The following is a 14,498-nucleotide window of genomic DNA, read 5'->3' on the forward strand; positions in this document are numbered from 1 at the left end:
TGCAAACCTAGCTCAAATGATTAAAGTGTATTTTGTCTAAGATGTCCAATGATATTAAAAACAGCAAAAGAAAACCAGCTTTCAGTCAGTAAAAGGATTTGGTAAAATTGGCATGGTGCTTAATGATTTAGTTAATGCAGACATTGCTATTTGATGAATCTTAATTACTAACCACTGGTTATACTGTGCTAATTTAAACTTTCATAATGAACAGTCTGAACACATAATTTGATGCCTATGGTTAAGCCTAAAAACTTCACTCTAAAGTAGATCAGGCAGCACAAAATGTAAAAATGTCATGAATGACTTTTCAGCATTATAGAATCTGCTCTATTATTTGTGAGCTCTTGACAACTAACAGGTAATGCATGAGACTGTACATCTGAATTGCAGTAATAGTCCCATATCTTCCACTAAATAGCTGTTATCTAATCTCTGGACTTCAGTGTTCTCATCCAGAACTTGAGAAATGTAGAGTAGAATATAATTCATCTAGTCAATAAATATTTATTTAGTGGCTATTATGTATCAGGCATTGTGCTAGCTGCTGAGGAAAGAAGATATTAGTGTTTAGAATCTTGTGCAAACACAGATACGCAAACAAAATGGTTTAATTCAATAAAATGACAGCTATAAGTCAGCAAGTTAGAAGGTCTGTAAAAGCAATGTGGAGTTGCTGAGGAAAGTATTTCAGCATGGACTGAGGATGATTTGTCAAACAAACAGAAAAATTAAAGGAAAGAAGTAAGAGATGAAGGGAAGGAACAGGGAAGAAAAGGAGGAAAGAAGGCAAAGAAAGAAGGTTTTAACCTCTGGAGAGAAAGTGATGTACAAAATACATTGAAAACATGAAAAGGCTGGTTATACCCGGAAAAATTCTGGTGGGAAAGGAAGAATGATGAGAGGTACCAGAAAGTAATGCTACTTAAGTAAGGAGGGACAGAAGGGTCTAATTTATCTTCTATTATATTTAGTGTCCATGTCATTTATTTAAACAAAACAAGGCTTTGAAGAATTTTGAGGAAGGAGATAACAAGATCAGATTTGCAAATTCTAAGAATTTCCATGATACATATGGGAAATATATTAGACGGTAGTGAGATTCAAAGCTTAGAGAAACTAGAAAGAAGACCATTACAAAGATCCAAATGATAGGTGACAAGGGGCAAACTAGTAGTGGCTAATATTTTTTAGTACTTACAATTTACTATTTTGCATGTTTTAAAGTAACTCATTTTTTCAATAAAACAAGCCTAAAAGATAGTCACTAATTTATTTATCACCTCTATTTTACAGTTGAAGAAACTGAGGTAAATAGGTTAAGTAACACAATGGAGTTATGGTACAAACCTAGGCAATTTTGCTGCTAAATCTGTACTCTTAACCTCTACACTTCACTACCTTAAAGACAATACTATTATGATACAGGGCAGAAATAAGAAGGGTAAATTCCTATTCTGGTTACCAGCTTAAATCTCTGCTCCCACCTAGGAATAAACTCTACTGTGATTTTGCCAATTCCAGTTGCAGATGTTGAACAACTGATTCCTGTAAGCCAAGCACATGAGGATAGTGATATGCTGGAAAAGAAGCCCAACTACCACTTCTGAGTCTCTGGGATCCACTTTCAGATTCACCCAGTCTTTGATGAGGCTGATGATGTTGCAATGCAGAAGAATGCTGGACTGGATAACTTATGCAGCAGGTTCTTTATCAGGCCAAGTAAGAAACCCCCTGAAGGCCTGGGATAAGCCTTTCAGTCTTAAAGTCTTTCCCAACAGGGCATCAAAGTCCACGGATGGCTGGTTCTGAAGCAGAACAGCAACTTTTAGTGGCCATGGACTCAGAACCAGGTTTTGAATTTGCAGAAGCTACATTTTGTAGGCAACTTCAGTGACAAAGGCATGCACATCATCTGTTTCTGAGGAATATGTCTTAGGACACCACAGTAGCTGGAGTCCTATTACCATTTATACCACCTCCTAGTCTTCCTGAACACTTAATATTATATGCATCCTGGTCCCCAGTCCCACTTTTGGTACATAAAGTAGAATTTCACTCTCAAGTCCCAGTTGATAACATTTTTTTCTGAATAATAAATAGCCAGAGAATACAATAATCCTGATACATTATACTTGCCAACCAAACTAAGTAAATATCACTCTTCACACCTATAGCTCCATCAGTATCTTTTCTACCTCTTGGACACATTTTACTCAATCTCTAGTCTTTTCTCCTTTGCTGCATTTATATCCCTGCTGAATCCCCACATCTGACAGGTGTAAGTGATGGCTCCCACGGGAAAGAATAAAATAGAGTCCATTAAAAAAATCTATTCAGTATTTTTTAAATAATGATTGTGGAAATGTGGTTATTTAGGAAGAATAGAGTTTACGGAGGCTTTTTTATTTTTCTATAAATATTCATACAATAAATGTACATAAAAGACAGACTGAAGGAACATGGTGTTACTTTTTCTAGTCTTTCCACTTTGGGAAATTGTGTGTGAAGAACAATAAAGAAAACAAGCTTTTATATCAAACCTCTCACATTAAAAAGCTCTGATTTCTTCCATTTTGGCAATTTCTACAGCGCTTCTACCAAGAACTCCAACAGAGCTTGCCCTTCTTAGCACAAGGTTACTAACATAATAAGACATTTTCACCATATTACCTTCCTCATCCCATCCAATTTCATGCCTTTAACTTAACCACTCCCTCTTTCTCAAGAGTTCATGTTTCCTCCCTTCCTAGCGCAAAGTGTCTATAGCTCTCCTTTGAAAAAGTCCCCAGGAAGTGGACTTATAAAGGTCTAACAGACTTGTCAGATATGGTACTCAAATGTTAAATGCCTCACTGACATTCAAAAATTCATCTTGGGTCTCACAAAGGGAAAGAAAAAGTCATGCCACTCAGAGTTCAGAAAAGCACATCATCTACTGAGTGAAGATATGAAATCTGTGTGGCTCCTAGAAGTGTTTTCAAATCTTGGTCAAAGAGTAAATAGTTCAGTTTACATAGTGGCAAAATGTTATTGAATTTTATTGTTTTGAAGGAATTCTGAAGAAAGCAGATTATCAATGTATGTATATAATCTCAATTAAATTTACAAATATGTTTAATTATCAAAATCTGTTGGTCCTGGGTACACATTTATCATGGATTATAGAATTACAGAACTAGGAAGAAATGCAAAAGTAATAGTGTCCCGAGAAAGACACTGGAAACTCACCAAAAAAAACCACCCCACATCCAGAGACAAAGGAGAAGCCGCACTGAGATGGTAGGAGGGGCGCAATCATGTTAAAATCAAATCCCATAAGTGCTGGGTGGGTGACTCACAAGCTGGAGAACAGTTATACCACAGAAGACCTGAGGGTTCTGAGCCCCACATCAGGCTTCCTAACCTGGGGGTCCAACAATAGGAGGAGGAATCCCCAGAGAATCAGACTTTGAAAGCCAGCAGGATTTGATTGCAGGACCTCCACAGGACTGGGGGAAACGGAGACTACACTCTTGGAGGGCACACAAAAAAGTGTGCTCACCAGGATGAGGAGGAAGGAGATGTGACCCCATAGGACACTGAACCAGACCTACCTGCTGGTGTTGGAGGGTTGCCTTCAGAGGTGGGGGAAGCTGTGGCTCACTGAGGAGACAGGGGCACTGGCAGCAGGGGTTTTGAGAAGTGCTCACTGGCATGAGCCCTCCCAGAGTCCACCATTAGCTCCACCAAAAAGCCTGTAAGCTCCACTGCTGGATCACCTCAGGCCAAAGACCACCAGGATGGGAACACAGCTCCACCCATTGGTAGACAAGCAGATTAAAGTTTTACTGCTCCACCCACCCAGCAGAACCCACCATCAGTCCCTCCCATCAGGAAGCACGCACAAGCCTCCTAGACAGCTTCCTCCACAAGAGGGCAGACAGCAGAATCAAGCAGTATCAGCAGTATTTCATCTTGTGGAACTGAAAATCACAGCCACAAAGAGACAGAGAAAATGAAAAGACAAAAGACTTTGTGCCAGATGAAGGGACAAGATAAAACACCAGAAAAACAACTAAATGAAGAGGAGATAGGCACTTGTACAGAAAAAGAATTCAGAATAATGATGGTGAAGATGACCAAGGAATTTGAAAAAAGATTGGATGCAAAGATTGAAAAGTTGCAAGAAAAGTTTACCAAAGACCTAGAAGAATTAAAGAACAAACAAACAGAGATATGCAACACAATAACTGAAATGAAAAATACACTAGAAGGAACCAATAGCAGATTAACTGAGGCAGAAGGGTGAATAAGTAAGCTGGAAGATAGAATGGTAATAATCACTGATGCAGAAAAGAATAAAGAAAAAGGAATGAAAAGAGCTAAAGACAGCCTAAGAGACCTCTGGGACAATGTTAAACACACCAACATTCGCATTATAGGGGTCCCAGAAGGAGAAGAGAGAGAAAGGACCTGAGAAAATATTGGAAGAGATTATAGTTGAAAACTTCCCTCACATGGGAAAGGAAATAGCTACCCAACTGCAGGAAGCGCAGAGAGTCCCAGGCAGGATAAACCCAAGGAGAAACACGCCAAGACATATAGTAGTCAAAGTGACAAAAATTCAAGACAGAGAAAAGTTATTAAAAGCAACAAGGGAAAAAAGACAAATAACATACAAGGGAACCCCCATCAGGTTAACAGCTGATTTCTCAGCAGAAACTCTGCAAGCCAGAAGGGAGTGGCATGATATATTTCAAGTGATGAAAGGGAAGAACCTACAACCAATAATACTCTACCCAGCAAGGATCTCATTCAGTTCAACAGAGAAATCAAAAGCCTTACAGACAAGCAACAGCTAAGAGAATTCAGCACCACCAAACCAGCCTTACAACAAATGCTAAAGGAACTTCTCTAAGTGGGAAACATAAGAGAAGAAAAGGACCTACAGAAACAAAAACAAAACAATTAAGAAAATGGTAATAGGAACATACATGTTGATAATTACCTTGAATGTAAATGGACTAAATGCACCAACCAAAAGACATAGACTGGCTGAAAGGATACCAAAACAAGACGCATATATATGCTGTCTACAAGAGACTCACTTCAGACCTAGGAACACATACAGACTGAAAGTGAGGGGATGGAAAAAGATATTCCATGCAAATGGAAATCAAAAGAAAGCTGGAGTAGTGATACTCACATCAGGTAAAATAGACTTTAAAATAAAAAATGTTACAAGAGACAAGAAAGGACACTACATAGAGATTGAGGGATCAATACAAGAAGAGAGATAACAATTATAAATATCTATGCACCCATATAGGAGCACCTCAATATATAACGCAAATGCTAACAACTATGAAAGAGGACATCGACAGGAACACAATCATAGTGGGGGACTTTAACACCCCACGTACACCAATGGACAGATCATCCACACAGAAAATTAATAAGGAAACACAAGCTTTAAATGACACAATAAATCAGCTTCATTTAATAGATATCTATAGGAATTTACATCCAAAAAATCCAAAAACAGCAGATTACACATTCTTCTCAAGTGCACATGGAACATTCTCCAGGATAGATCACATTTTGGGTCATAAATCAAGCCTAGGTAAATTCAAGAAAATTGAAATTGTATCAAGCATCTTTTCTGACCACAACACTATGAGATTAGAAATCAATTCCAGGAAAAAAACTGTAAAAAACACAAACACATGGAGGCTAAACAATACGTTACTAAATAGCCAACAGATCCCTGAAGAAATCAAAGAGGAAATCCAAAAATACCTAGAGACAAATGACAATGAAAACACTATGATCCAAAACCTATGGGATGCTGCAAAGGCAGTTCTAAGAGGGAAGTTTATAGCGATACAATCCTACCTCAAGAAACAAGAAAAATCCCAAATAAACAATCTAATTGTACACCTAAAGAAACCAGAGAAAGAAGAGAAAACAAAACCCAAAGTTAGTAGATGGAGAGAAATCATAAAGATCAGAGCAGAAATAAATCAAATAGAGACAAAGAAAACAATAGCAAAAATCAATAAAACTGAAAGCTGGTTCTTTGAGAAGTTAAATAAAATCAATAAACCTCTAGGAAGACTCATCAAGAAAAAGCGGGAGAGGACTCAAATCAATAAAATTAGAAATGAAACAGGAGAAATTATAACGGACACCGCAGAAATAAAAAGCACCATAAGAGATTACTACAAGCAACTATATGCCAATAAAATGGACAACCTGGATGAAATGGACAGATTCTTAGAAAGGTATAATCTTCCAAGACTGAATCAGGAAGACATAGAAAATATGAACAGACCAATCACAAATAATGAAATTGAAACTGTGATCAAAAATCTCCCAACAAACAAAAGTCCAGGACCAGATGGATTCACAGGTGAATTTTATCAAACATTTAGAGAAGAGCTAACACCCATCCTTCTCAAACTCTTCCAAAACATTGCAGAGGAAGGAACACTCCCAAACTCATTTTATGAAGCCACCATCACCCTGATACCTAAACCAGACAAAGATACTACAAAAAAAGAAAATTAGAGACCAATATCACTGATGAATTTAGATGCAATAATCCTCAACAAAATACTAGCCAACAGAATCCAACAACACATTAAAAGGATCATACACCATGGTCAAGTGGGGTTTATCCCTGGAATGCAAGGATTCCTCAATAAACGCAAATCAATCAATGTGACACACCATATTAATAAATTGAAGGATAAAAACCACATGATCATCTCAATAGTTGCAGAAAAAGCTTTTGACAAAATTCAACACCCATTTATGATAAAAACTCTCCAGAAGGTGGGCATAGAGGGAACCTACCTCAACATAATAAAGGCCATATATGACAAACCCACAGCAAACATCATTCTCAATGGTGAAAAACTGGAAGCATTCCCTCTGAGATCAGGAACAAGACAAGGATGTCCACTCTCACCACTACTATTCAACATAGTTTTGGAAGTTTTAGCCACAGCAATCAGAGAAGAAAAAGAAATAAAAGAATCCAAACTGAAAAAGAATAAGTAAAACTGTCACTGTTTGCAGATGACATGATACTATACCTAGAAAATCCTAAAGATGCCACCAGAAAACTACTCGAGCTAATCAATGAATTTGGTGAAGTTTCAGGATACAAAATGAACACACAGAAATCTCTTGCATTTCTCTACACTAACAAAGAAAGATCAGAAGGAGAAATTAAGGATACAATCCCATTCACCATTGCAACAAAAAGAATAAAGTACCTAGGAATAAATCTAACCAAGCCGGTAAAAGACCTGTACTCAGAAAATTATAAGACACTAATGAAAGAAATCAAAGATGACACAAACAGATGGAGGGACATACCATGTTCTTGGATTGGAAGAATCAACATTGTGAAAATGACTATATTACCAGAAGCAATTACAGATTCAATGCAATCCCAATCAAATTACCAATGGCATTTGTCACAGAATTAGAACAAGAAATTTTACGATTTGTATGGAAACGCAAAAGACCCCAAATAGCCAAAGCAATCTTGAGAAGGAAAGATGGAGTTGGTGGAATCAGGCTTCCCGACTTCAGGCTATACTATAAGGCTACAGTGATCAAGACAGTATGGTACTGGCACAAAAACAGAAATATAGATCAATGGAACAGAATAGAAAGCCCAGAGATAAACTACAGTCAACTAATCTATGACAAAGGAGGCAAGGATATACAATGGAGAAAAGGCAGCCTCTTCAATAAGTGGTGCTGGGAAAGCTGGACAGCTACATGTAAAAGAATGAAATTAGAACACTTCCTAACACCAGACACAAAAATAAACTCAAAATGGATAAAAGACCTAAATGTTAGGCCAGACACTATCAAACTCATAGAGGAAAACATAGGAAGAACACTCTTCGACATAAATAACAGCAAGATCTTTTTTGATCCACCCCCTAGAATAATGGAAATAAAAACAAAAGTAAATAAGTGGGACCTAATGAAACTTCAAAGCTTCTGCACAACAAAGGAAACTATAAGCAAGACGAAAAGACAGCCCTCAGAATGGGAGAAAATATTTGCAAACAAATCAACAGACAAAGGACTAATCTCCAAAATATATAAACAGTTTATCCAGCTCAATATCAAAAAAACAAACAACCCAATCAAAAAATGGGCAGAAGAGCTAAATAGGCATTTCTCCAAAGAAGACATACAGATGGCCAACAAACACATGAAAAGCTGCTCAACATCACTCATTATTAGAGAAATGCAAATAAAAACTACAGTGAGGCATCACCTCACACCAGTTAGAATGGGCATCATCAGAAAATCGACAAACAGTAAAGGCTGGAGAGGGTGTGGAGAAAAGGGAATGCTCTTGCACTGCTGGTGGGAATGTAAATTGATACAGCCACTATGGAAAACAGTATGGAGGTTGCTTGCAAAACTAAAAATAGAACTACCATATGACCCAGCAATCCCACTACTGGGCATATACCCAGAGAACACCATCATTCAAAAAGACACATGCACTCCAATGTTCACTGCAGCACTATTTACAATAGCCAGGACATGGAAGCAACCTAAATGACCATCAACAGAGGAATGGATAAAGAAGATGTGGTACATACATACAATGGAATATTACTCAGCTGTAAAAAGCAATGAAACTGGGACATTTTTAGAGACATGGATGGACCTAGAGACTGTCATACAGAGTGAAGTGAGTCAGAAAGAGAAAAACAAATATTGTATATTAACACATATATGTGGACTATAGAAAAATGGTACAAATCAACCAGTTTGCAAGGCAGAAATAGAGACACAGATGTAGAGAACAAACATATGGACACCAAGTGGGGAAACCGGGGAGGGTTGGGGAGGGAATGAATTAGGAGATTGGGATACCAAATTGTACACTCTAAATATATGCAGTTTATTGTAAAAAATAAAAAAATAAAAAGTTAAAAAAAGTAATAGTGTGCCTATTTATGAAATAGAGAACTGCTATTCTAATTTTAATATTACTCTGACGCATTCTATATTGTCTTTTCAGAAAAAGAGACGCTATATTAAATAACTTGTTTTCATGAAAATTACTCCCAAGGGAATGAGAACTCTTCAAGATAGAGCTGTGTCATATTTATTCTTGTTTTTCTGATGCCTACAATATATTGTAGTTTATTTTAGGTACTCAAAAAGTATTTGTTAAAAGAACAAATGAAAATAATTTTGAATACAAAGTCTCCAAATATACAGGAATCTTTCTTCCCTTGAAATACATCTCTACACTAAAAAAACTTCTCTTCTTTATCATTTCTCTCCCCTTAGCTTGCCCCACAAATCCACACTCTTTGAGAGTACTGATATTTTGATGCCGTTTGTGTCACCGTAGACATCCGACCACTAACTGATGCAGTAAGTATTCACTAAGCCTCTGCCCTATGTCATAAGGGTGGTAATCAACCACTGCCCCTCTACAAACAGTATTGAAAATTTGTTACATGAGATCAAGATAAAGATAGCTCATTATCAGTTTTTCATAGGACTCAGTTCTCTTATCTGAGCCAGTATATAATCTGTTCTGCCATGGATTTCTCAAGCATATTCGTGTTACTGTCACATATGCTATATCAGAGATACACGGGAAAAACTGTGCCAGAGACCTTGAAAGATCCTAATAAATACATTTGACTGCTTGATCTGCTGTGCTTAAAATGTAAAGAAAAAAAGCAAAATAATAAATACTTCCCATTTTAATAAATTCTCCCTCTCCCTCCACACCCACCACACACATTTTCACATTAATAATCTCAACTCACTTTCCCCATTTTACCTTTTCTGAAACTTACAGCAGAGTAACATGTAGAATCACAACCCCTCATTGGGTTTTAGGATATTTAGGTTGGGCCAATATAAAGCCAAAATCCTTCCCTTGGGAAGTCTTTTTCTCCCACAGCTCAACTCTTAAATCCTGTAAATGTTATTGCAGCTGTAACCCTATCTTGAATGGGAAGCAGGTTTTGCTTGAAAGATTTATTCTTGTCATACAAGATGGCTTTATAGCCATGCATACCATTTATTGAGCTGACACTGAGGTTGTAATTTTTCTTTGGGGAAAAAATTAAAAAGCTTTTTAGGGAGTGTGATGAATGAAGGTGATGCTTATGTGCAGTTGCATCCATTGTTGAGGGGATAATTAAGAAGAGATTTCTGACAGGGAAATCCAAATAGGATGGCCCTGACCCATGGCGCTCCTTTCTCGTTTTTTTTTATTCCTACTTCATCTTTTGGGGCTCCTGATCGTCATGGTGGTGCCATATAAAACCCTATTATCAAAAACACTCAACTAAAGCCATACTTTTCCCACAGGGGATTACATTTCTACAGAAATCAAAGTCTCAAGCTGAAGAAATCAACTGCCTAGGTAGGATTTCAAGCATGTCGAATGTACCAATTAGCCTCTTAAAGGAGTTTTGTTAAAGAAACCATTTCCTTTGCTTATGCCATAGAAGAAAGTAAGTAAAAGACTAAGACCTTTTAATGCAGTACCCAGGGCATAGGCTGACCTCAGCTATTAAAAGTAACAGTGCAGAAATGGACAATAGCAATTTAATGCTTCCAGATATCTTTTTTGCACAATGTTTTTTGTTCTACCTAGAAACTCTTTGTCTGCTCTGATAATTCTTTAACTGCCTAAACCTGGCATGTGCTTAAGGTGGCTGAACTCTAATCCAGTCATCGGTTCAAGGATCCTTTAGAGTAATTCTTTTCTGATCCTTTCCTTACCGCTTCTTTTTCTAACTTCCCACCAACTTCTCACTTATTCTAGGGTACCCATATTTCAGGAGGAGAAATAAAAATTAGTATTCATCTTAAGGAGTTTAAGTTTAGGTTCATGATATATTAGGGCTAGAAGGGCTGCTACTTCTCTACTCGTCTAAAATCTGGTAACACAAATGAAGAAATTTACTTCTGGAGAGGTTAGGTGGTTGACATAAATTCAAATGACTGCTTATTGGGGAATTGGTTCATGTTATTTTATGAGATTATTTGCATGAATAAGCCTGAATTCTAGTTTGGATCTCCCCTCTTTTCTTGCTCAGATACTCTCATCCAAGCCAGTGGCATAATTCACCCTCTTGCTACAGAAAGTCTCAACACACTGGTGAGTTATGATTTTTTTGTGTGTGAGAATGCAGTAAACTGTTTTTAATATATCCTGCAGAAATTCAAGCTAAAGATAAAAATCTGGTTATTCCATGCATTATTATGCATGTGAATAAGAGTGAGATAAAATAAATTTTAGAAATGATTGAATTGAGTACATCCTCATCTCCCACAGTGCTCAGCTGAATCTTATTAATAGCAAGGAGATAGTAAACAAGACTATAAGTGATCATGAGAGTAAAAAATCATTAGATGGTATCCTGCCCAGGAATGCACAAACCCTACATTAACCCAGTTACCCCTTCTATTTAATTTCATGCAAGCAGTAAATGCATGAGGAAGGAGAAAGATCATTATTTTATCCAGGTCTATCCCCCAACTGTTTAATTTTCAAGGTTAGAGAGGTTACCTAGGCCTATGAGACCTCCTTTTGTTCCTTAAGCCTAAACTTGAATTTAGGGATTTAGCCACCTCTGACTGTGCCAATGGAAAGAGACAAAAGGAGTGCCAGAACTGGCTGTCAGCTTATCATTTATGCAGAATTCATATATTTTACTCCTCTATATGAGTGAAACACCAGAAGGTAATTGAGTCTCTTACCATGCAGATTAAAGGCTTGACAATGACCACATGAAAGGAAGAAGAGAGAGTATATATGCACAGCATACTAACACAGTTACCGTGCAGTAGTTAACATGGGCAAATCAGCATCACAGAATTAAATCAATCAAAATAGGCTTCTCCATGGGAATTCTGGAAGTTGGCTGAGAACACTTAGGAGAAGCAGAAAGAACTAATACCCTTAATTATCTATAAACATGTAGTTATTTCCTGAAAATATAAATCATATTCCCAATTCTTAATCAATTGATGTTAACGGAAAGAAATAACATTTATCCAGAATAAGTTAACTGCCAAGATTCAATATAAAGTAGATAATTCAATGCAAACTTTATTCATAATATAAAATTAATTCTATATAAATGTTTCTTGTCATGTAGATGTGTATTCTATACATATTTAGTATACATATTTAGTTTACAATTTACAAGGCTGTAAATCTCTATAGACTAAAACTAGAAATTCAAAATTTCCAACTCCAAGGTCATTTCTCCCCCATAGGAGAGTGGTTTCCAGGCAATAAACTGAGGTCAATCAATGTCTGTGGTTTTTATTTTTAGCATAGGTCAAACAGTGACCCCTGTAATGCCAAATATATTATGAAAGAGTTTAGGGTCCAGTCATTTACATTTCAACAAGAAATGTGTTTTACTCTGATACGTTGGCAGTGGTTCAGGGCAAATGACCCGTTTTTGCACATTGACGTTTTACAAGGCTTTAGAGCAATTGGCTTGAAATTTGGAACACTTATCTCTGAGTTTCATGCCTCTGGTGTATAAGGGAGTGCTTTTGTGGAATTTTGTTCAGTTATTTCTATTGAATTCCCACCTTCATAAAGTTCTAAGAAATGAGAACACTGCTTAACTATCAAGTACAGATTTTGCTTTAAACAAAAGTCAATTTATTTTTAGCCTATTATACAGGATCAAATTTGGAATGGAAGCATTCATGTTTGTGCATTGCCCTCATTAAATCATTTTCATCAACAAACAACAATTTTAAAGCAGCACATTCTATCAAAATACTGCAGTGTTGGAAAGAGAGCACGTTAATGTGAAATCCACATGGAAACTAAGTATATGATTGTTCATTAAACCCTTTCAATTACAAGTTCTATTTTTATTTTCCTTCAATTATATTAAATGTCACAGATTAGCCTAGATGCATTTTAAACTTCTCCTTATTTTGAAAGTGTTCCGAATAGGGGCAAATGAGTATACTTTGAAGCAGATGAATCCTGATTCTACCACCTACTGCTTGTATAACCTTGGGAAATTTTAAAAAAGCTTTCTTTACATATTAAATGTTCTCATTTGCAGAAAAATGGGATAAAAATATGGTACCGACCTCACAAGATTGTTATAAAGATTATATGTGATAATGTATGTAAACTGCTTACAATTTTTTATCCCATGTCATAAATGTTCAATGAAATTTCAGAATTAAGGTATAATAACAGATAACAAAGACGTGATTTTTCTAGTACTTTTTATCCTATACGTGATTCAGCTCTGAGGATGTTATTTTATAATTCTAAGGCATCAAAACACCAAAAGTCAATGTGAGTGATACAGAACGTGCTCTGGGCATTTAAGAAAAATGGAAATCAATAAAGACTAGAATCAGAGCCTAGCTTCTCCACTTAGCAATTGGGTGCTTTCAGGAGAAATCAGTCTCAGTTTACTAAGTTTCTCATCTCTAAATCGAGTGTAATTATCTGTATTTTCCTTACAGTATCAATATGAGTTAAGTGTTTCTTCAACTGGAAAGTTATATTGCAACTTAATATTACTGTCTTTACAGACATCTCAGAAGATGTGAAATTTAAACAACTTTGAGAAATGAAAAGAAAGCTTAAGGAGTCTTCTCCCTTATGCAATGCATGCTCAGAGCATCACTATTTATCTTCACTATTACACATCAAAATTATATTTTTGAGAAGTAAAATATCAGAAACCAGGGTAGAACTTAGCTTACCAGTGCCATCAGCTTTGATGTTAGTTGGGTATGTATAAATCTGTATAAATGTTATCAGATAGATGACTTAATTAAATTAAGTTTTGTAATTACAATGCAAATCTCTCATCCACAAATTAAAATATATTATGTAAAAGCTCCAAATTAGATTTGAGGATTATTGTAATAAAGATACACACATGGCTAATGAGAAAATATGACATTTATATTTGCATACCATATTAGTTTTTGTGCAACACTTACACAATTATCAAATTTTGTGCAGGGTTTTATAATGTAAATGAACATACTTTAAAAAGACACAATCAATGCAATGCTTGATGTTTAGGTAACTTTAAAATGCTACTCTATGTAACTAAAAGTGATGCTTGCTTATATTTATCCCAACTGCTCTGTTATTTAATTGAAATGGTTTGTGACGATCTGCATGAAGGTGATTCTAAGCTCAGATTCAACAAATTCAATTTGTTCATATTCTCACATGTGCCATCCATCTTTGATTACAGGTGTGCCTGTCCTCCTATAGTTTCTTGCATTCATGGAAAAGGGAAATGACTCTTTCCTTTCCCTCAATCACGAACTTGACTATGTGCAGAACACATCCCCTGTAAGAACAAAAATGGATCCTGAAAGGATCAATTATAATCAATATCAGCTAGCCAATGAGAACAAAGCTCACTCTCTGACATGCCAATTACACTCTGGGAAATCACATCCACTTTTCTAGAGCATCATGG

Source organism: Hippopotamus amphibius, chromosome 9 (genome assembly GCF_030028045.1).
Source record: "Hippopotamus amphibius kiboko isolate mHipAmp2 chromosome 9, mHipAmp2.hap2, whole genome shotgun sequence".
In the NCBI taxonomy this organism is placed as follows: Eukaryota; Metazoa; Chordata; class Mammalia; order Artiodactyla; family Hippopotamidae; genus Hippopotamus; species Hippopotamus amphibius.